General features: G+C 37.3%; 1 pseudogene across 1 annotated transcript; it reads left to right on the top strand.

The window, feature by feature from the left end:
- Positions 1-6,533: 6,533 nt before the first annotated feature.
- On the top strand, positions 6,534-7,344 carry LOC308658966 (small ribosomal subunit protein eS4-like; annotated as a pseudogene). The gene has a single exon. The product of its transcript is annotated as a small ribosomal subunit protein eS4-like (transcript).
- Positions 7,345-7,748: the final 404 nt, after the last annotated feature.

The raw sequence follows: 7,748 nt of genomic DNA, 5'->3' as shown, positions 1-7,748 counted from the left end.
ATCTGAGGCTGAGTTCTTAATTCTGAACAGTATTGCAGACTTCCTTGACCAGCCATCTGTCACAACAGCTTCTGAACAGTTCAGATGCCATCTCATCATGTCAGACTTCTTCATTATTTGGGAGAGACAGACTGTTCCTGTAAAAAATCGCATCAAGAAGAGGTTTGTCCTGAAGAGGGAAGTAGGAGGAAGGCAAGCTGTTTTCCATTTCCAAATTCATCAACTGAGTAAGTCATTGCCCTTATCCCAGGGAGGAGTTACTCAAGAGTGGGGAAAGACCTACCGATAAGTGGAAATTAAACATGATCCCTTCTGAATGCTCAAAGAGCATAAAGCAAGAGAGACAGGAAATCCTCTCCTGCCTGCCTAAAGCCAGACTTCAAAGTTCTAGTTTTCTTCTTGTGGTCACACCTCTTCTGATGATGAATATGAGGAATTTTCACTTATCTCAGGTAAGACTGTGTTTACCCATAGTGGTACAGCCTCAGTATACAAGTTGTGTCCTGTTGATGACAAATAAGCTGGAGTAAGAACGTTGTTTTGTTATTTTTTATTGCTTTTCCAATAGCTTTATTTCCTACTTTGCCAGTTTTTCTCCCTATTTTTAATCTGGCTATCTGGATCCAATTCTCAAGCAATCTACTTGAATTATCTGCCTGTAAAGAACTCTTTGATACCTTTTAATATTTTTATTGTTCTCTAAAAGTATAGTTATTGAGGTATAAATATGTGCAATAAATAGTACAACTTGATCAGTTTTGACAAATGTAAGCACTCGTGAAATCATTACCATCATCATGATGGTCAACATAAATTAGAGGATACATGGTCAATAATCCCCATGCCTCTTTATAATCCCTCCTACCTACCCCTTCCTACCTGCCCCCCCCTAGGCAATCACTGACTCACCCTCTATTACTTTAGATATATTTATGTTGCACTCTTTCTGTTTAGCTTCTTCTATGAGCTTTTTGTCTTTCAAGGGGCATTTCACCTATGTTGTTGAATTTAACAGAATTGTTGAATATTTCCTGTGTTACCTAGACTTGTATTATACTTCCATTTCTGTCTCTCTGAGCTTTATCCTATTGTTTAAATCCATTTTGCTTGTACCATGAAATCCACACTATTTTGCTACAAGTTGTGCTCAAATAATCAAAATTTTAAAAGAAATTTTAAATTAGATAAATTATATATTATGTATTTTCCCCAGAGTTTTCATTTATAGTTCTCAGTATTTTGAGTAGATCTGTATTGTTTGTTTTGTGGTTTTATTTTGCAGTGCAGAGGATTAAACCTATAGCTTGGTGCATATTAGGCAAGTGCTTTACTACTGAGCTACATTCCCAGCCTAAGATTCATATTTTCATCTGGCAGCATTTTTCTTTTCTTTCTTGAAGGACTTGTTTTAATATTTATTGTAGTGAAGTGCTTTTGGCGATGAATTCTTTCAGTTTTTGTATGACTGAAAAAAATTATTTCACTGAGTATAAACTTCTAGATTGAGAATTAGTTTTCCTTTGAAAGATGTTGCCCTACTCTTCTTGCTTACATAATTTCAGATGATAAGTTTGCTGTCTTGCTTATCTTGGTTCCTCTGTGCGTAACTTTTTTTTTTCTGGTTGCTTTTCTGATGTTTTTATCTATCATTGTCTTTGAGAAGTTAGGTTACCTTAGTATAGTTTTCTTTGTTTCTTGCATTTGGATTTCTTTGGATGGAGTTCTTAGATCTGTGGATTTATAGATTTCATCAAATTTGGAAATTTTCTATCATTATTTCCTCAAATATTTTTTCTTTCCCTATTTATTCTCTTTTGGAGACTCTAATTATCCACTTATTAGCCTGCTGAAAGTTCTTATATTTATTTAAAATATTTTTTTCTCTTTGTGTTTCATCTTGGGTGATTTCAATTGTTGTTTTCAAGTTCAAAAATTTTTCTTTTATAATAATTCATCAGCTATTAATCCTATCTAATGTATTTTTCATCTCAGACTTAGTAGTTTTTAGTTCTTTTTAATCTTGTGTATGTGTTCTTATAAGTTCCATATCTCCATTTAAAAATTTTTTGGAATATTATAATAAAAGCCATTTTAATACTTATGCCTGATCATTCTAATGTCTGGGCTCACTCTGGGTATATTTCAATTGACCATTTTCCTCATTCTAAGTCATTATTTTTCTGCTTCTTAGAATGTCTGGTACTTTTTTATTAGATGCCAGATATTGTGAATTTCACCTTGTTGGGTCCTGGTTATTTTTGTATACCTATAAACATTCCTGATCTTTGTTTTTGAATGCAGTTAAGTTCCTTGGAAACATTTTGAACTTTTGGGGTCTTGCTATTTAAAATTTGTTAGGCTGAGGCAGAGCAGCATTAAGTCTTGGTAATTTATTCCTTAGTACTGAGGCAAGATGCTTCTAATTACTCTACCCAATGCCTCATGAATTATTAAATTTCCCAGTCTGGCTGTTGGGAGCAGACACTATTCCTTACCCTTTGTGAATGCTGATTACCTTTTCTCTAATGCCTTCTCTAACCCTAGACAGTTTTTTCATGTGCACACACTGATCAGTACTCTGCTGGACATTCAAAGGGAACTGTCTGCAGGTCCCAGAATTATTCTGTCTGAGGTGCTTTGTCCTGCAAACTCTAGCGGCCTTGTCAGTTGTTTTAAGCATGAAGGTAAATCTGATCCTATTATCATATCTTGGTCACAAATGAAAATCAATAGTTTATTTTTAAATTAAGTGAGTATAATTTAGAAGACACAAAACTTCTGTATCTCCTTTTGCAGATTTCCCAATTAGTAACATTTTATATTTACTTCCTATCTATTTACTTTTCTGTCCCCATTATTTTTTTATCATTATTCTCTTAAAAACCATTTACGTCATAGTTGCAGACCTGATGATTCTTCATTCCCAATTCCTACAATGTGTATTTTTTCAAAACAAATACTCTTTCCTACATAGGCATAGTACAATCATCCAAATTATGAAACAACACTGATATAACACTTCTATCTAGGTAACAGAATACTTTCAAGATTTCCCAACTGTCCAACAATGTCTCCTTAATTTCTAGTTCAATAGTCAACCCAGGATCATGCATTACATTTAAATGTTTTGTATTTTAAACTCTTTTGCTCTGATGCAGTTCTCCAGTCTCTTATTCTGTAGCCATTCCTCTACCTCATTGGTCTGATGATTCCTTATCTTCAGAATCAGGCCACGTTTTCTTTGCAGGAATGCTCTGATGTGCTTTCCTTGGGATAGCATACCGAGAGACACATGAGGCCAATCTCTTTCAGCACCAGTGAGGTTATTGTCCAGGGGTTACATTTGTGTCTATGAAGTTTCTCTGCTATAAAGTCACTATTTTCCTTTTGGTAATTAGTAAGTATTTTATGGGCATATATTTATATACTGGGCCAATTTTAGTTCCGAATCAAATCTTTACCTAGTAGCCTTGACATCCATCAATGGCTCACATGAATCTTAAGTAATCCAGTCTTAACCCATAATCCATTTAGTTTTCCAAACTCACCAGCTATCCTGGTAGAAGATCAGATGTTCCAGTTGTAATAGTCTTAATCTCTGTTGAGGAGCAATATCAAAAGAAAAACCATATCTTAGAGAATCAGTTGTACCCATCTAATAGACCACTCACCCAAACATCTATTCATCTACATCCATTCATTCATGTTTGGGTAGGAGATAATGGCATGCCAACAAATAATTCCAATTCAATGTGATCACAGCAATGCATGATCAAATTATGCAGTGTTGAAAGAACAAAAACTTTTTTAGCACATAAGGAATAGTTTCCTAGAGAGGTAGGATTGGAGCTGGGTGCTTTAAGGTGAATTCTTGATTTGTGGAGTGGGATGGGGGGAAGGCAAGTGAGAGAGGAGAGTGAGGAAGGCAGGAAGGGAAGAGAAGGGGACTGTGGTGGAGTGGGACAAAAATACTAGAAAAATTCAGAGGGGCCCAGGTTGGTGTGAATCAAATTGTTTTGATCCAGTTCTTTCTCATCAAGAGTTTCTATTAAAAGTACTAATTTCTGGGTCCTATCTCAAAATAATTGAACTAGAATTCCCAAGAAGGCTCTGGGAATCTGTATTTTTACAAATACCTCAAGGAATCACGCTCCAACCCAAGAACTACCAAATGCCTTAAAACAGGAACAAAATACTAAGGTTTGCATTTTTAAAATGACTACAGAAACAATTTTGGAGGATGACTTATGAAAGGATGAAGGTAGACATGAACATCTGTGACTGCAGTTGGAACACTCAACCAGTTATTTTGCAACATGTAGATTGCCAACACCTGTTTCATCTGGAATTTAACAGATCTTAACGGAATTTAAGCAATCTGTGGAAAAGACCTGATTCAAATTGCTGTCATTGTGTCTCAGACTTCTGAACTGGTCAGGCTGAAAGAGATGCTCTCAGACCTCTGAGATGCTTCTAAAGGGAGTGTTAGGAGACACTAATCAAAAGGATTTTTCCAATATATCTTTATTGAAAAAGCTACCCAGGCTGGTCTTGAACTTGCCATCTTCCTGTCTCAGCCTCCTGAGTAGCTAGTATTACAGGCTTATCTCTGTGCTTGGCTCGAACTTTTTTTTTAAATCTTAATCCACAGTAAAAAAAAATATATATATATATATATATATATATATATATATATATATATATATCATATATTGCAATCCAATGTACACACCTCTCTGTGTTGCGTAAAACTGCACTTAACCTTACTGCATTGGTGTCCTCTGATATTGTCTATTCTGTTCCTTTCCATTTTTTCAATGCTTTCATGATTACTAGTTATAAGCCCTGATCTCTAATTTGAAAGCCATTGCTGTAATGTTCTGTTTGTGTAACAAAGACTGAAGAGCTAAAAACTAAATTTTCCCACCCACTTTATCTAAAATTCTGGGGGTTCTAGGTTATGTAAGCCAAACGCCCTTATTTTCTTTTGCCTTTTCTGCTGGCAGGAACGTCAGGGAACCGTTTGGTTTTACTTGGCAATGCAGCACAGTCAGTCATTAGCACAGTACCTTTCCTGAGCATCTAGAAGAAAGGCACAGAATTATTATTATTATTATTATTATTATTATTATTATTATTTTATTTTTTATTTTTTTATTTTTTTGGTCCTGGGGATTGAACCCAGGAGCACTTCATCACTAGTCCTTTTTATTTTTTATTTTCAGCCAGGGTGTTGCTAAGTTGCTGAGACTGGCCTTGAACTTGCAATCCTCCTATTTCCACCTCCCAAGTCACCATGATTACAGACATATTCCACAGAGCAGCCCAACAGGATATTCATTCTTTCTGAGGCCATTTGCATCAGACATGGAATGGTTCTGGAATCTGTGGCAATGGCTTTGTAATCATGGTACTTTCTTCATTGGGAGAATTTGATTACAGTGGCTTCATGATCAAGGCAGTAGCAAGGTGGTGATGGGACTGGAGGGAGTCTAATGCTGAGTGGCAGGAGCTCCCTTGGTGCCCAGAACGTGTGTGGCTGGGGAGAGCAGAGGAAGGTAACCCAAAGCTCACCCTAAATACTATTTCATGTGTCCATTCAATGATTGTGTGGTAAAAATCTGGTCAATCCCTATGTGCCAAAATTAGCTAAGGAGGATTCTATTCTTTGCAACAGAACCCTAGACACATAGTAATTAGTCCCACTGAACTACCAATGAAGTACAAGGTTGAGGGGTCTCAGGAGTTACCTGTCTTCACTCATCAAACCCCATATCCATCAGATGCAAAAATGAATGAAAGGTCAATCTTAAAAATGTAAGGTTGAGCTGGGTGTGGTGCATGTTTGTAATCCCAGTGACTCAGGAGGCTAAGGCAGGAAGTTCACAAGTTCAAAGGCAGCCTCAGCCACTTGGTAAGGCCCTAAGAAACTTAGTGAGACCCTGTCTCCAAATAAAATATATAAAAAGGGCTGGGAGTGTGGCTCAGTGGTTAAGCGCCCCGGGGTTCAATCCTCAGTACCAAAATAAAAAAGTAAGATTGAACAAATATAGCAAAGCACTAAAGTGTATGATTCTGTATAAATGAAAAAATATTTAAAACAAACAAATTCGGGCAGAGGTTGTGGCTCATTAGTAGAGCACTTGCCTCACACATGTGAGGCACAGGGTTTGGTCCTCAGCACCACATTAAAATAAATAAAGATATTGTGTCCATCTACAACTAAAAAATTATTATAAACAAACAAGCAATCATACCTGATTGATATTCATGCTTGGGGCACAGATCTATCAAGAAAATAAGCATTTACTGCAAAAAAAAAAAATCAGGATATGGACATGTGCTAGGTAAGGGTTGTGGAGAGACTTGTGTAGTGCTTTGTTCTGTTCTTGACCCACATGGTGATTTCACAGGTGTTCGATTTATGGACTTTTCTATATGAGTATTGTATATTATATTCACTCTCATGCACAAAAAGTGAAAAGCTATAATGATCAGATTAAGAAAGAATTCACTCTTTCCTTGCCTAGAACTGCCATGGCTCGTGGCCCCAAGAAGCATCTGAAGCGGGTAGCAGCTCCAAAGCATTGGATGCTGGATAAATTGACTGGTGTGTTTGCTCCTTGTCCATCCACTGGTCCCCACAAGCTGAAAGAATGTCTTCCTCTCATCATTTTTCTAAGGAACAGACTTAAGTATGCCCTGACAGGAGATGAAGTAAAAAAGACTTGCATGCAGTGCTTTATCAAGATTGATGGCAAAGTCGGAACCGATATAACATACCCCGCCAGTTTTATGGATGTCATCAGCATTGATAAGACTGGAGAGAATTTCTGTCTGATCTATGACACCACGGGTCGTTTTGCTGTTCATCGCATTACACCTGAGGAGGCCAAGTACAAGTTGTGAAAAGTGAGAAAGATATTTGTGGGCACAAAAGGAATCCCTCATCTGGTGACTCATGATGCAGGAACCATTCGATACCCTGATTCCCTAATCAAGGTGAATGGTACCATTCAGATTGATTTGGAGACTGGCAAGATTACTGATTTCATCAAGTTTGACACTGGTAACCTGTGTATGGTGACCGGAGGTACTAACTTGGGAAGAATTGGTATGATTACCAACAGAGAGAGACATCTTGGCTCTTTTGACATGGTTCATGTGAAAAATGCCAATGGCAACAGCTTTGCCACCCGGCTCTCCAACATTTTTGTTATTGGCAAAGGCAACAAACCATGGATTTCTCTTCCCCAAGTAAAAGGAATCCGACTCACCATTGCTGAAGAGAGAGATAAGAGACTGGCTGCCAAACAGAGTAGTGGGTGAAATAAATGGTCTCTAGGTGATATGCCTAGAGAGTAGAGGTCTTTGTACTTAATTAAAGAAAATGTAGCAGGATGAATTGAAAAAAAAAAAAGAAAGAATTCATGATTCTCCTCCATCCATCTCTTTACCTGATGCTTGAATCTCTTAACCACCTACTTTTGGACAGATTTGTATAATTATCTGTCTTCTATTTGACATCTTCTGAAGAGTAGGGGTCACTCCTGAGAGCAGTAACAACCAGGCAAACAACAGCTGACCCTCCAAGCTGTATTGTCCTATGACTATGACTGTCTATCACTTTCCTTCCACCCCCCACTGCCAGGCTGCTGAAGACCATGTTTAACCTTGGGTAATATCCATTTGTTATTGGTTTTAATTGCAAGAGACCAGACATCAGTGATCAATATCCTAGCAGGAAA

Source organism: Spermophilus citellus (assembly GCF_964194105.1).
Source record: "Spermophilus citellus genome assembly, chromosome: 10".
NCBI classification, from domain to species: Eukaryota; Metazoa; Chordata; class Mammalia; order Rodentia; family Sciuridae; genus Spermophilus; species Spermophilus citellus.
This window is presented reverse-complemented; position numbering and strand designations above follow the sequence as displayed.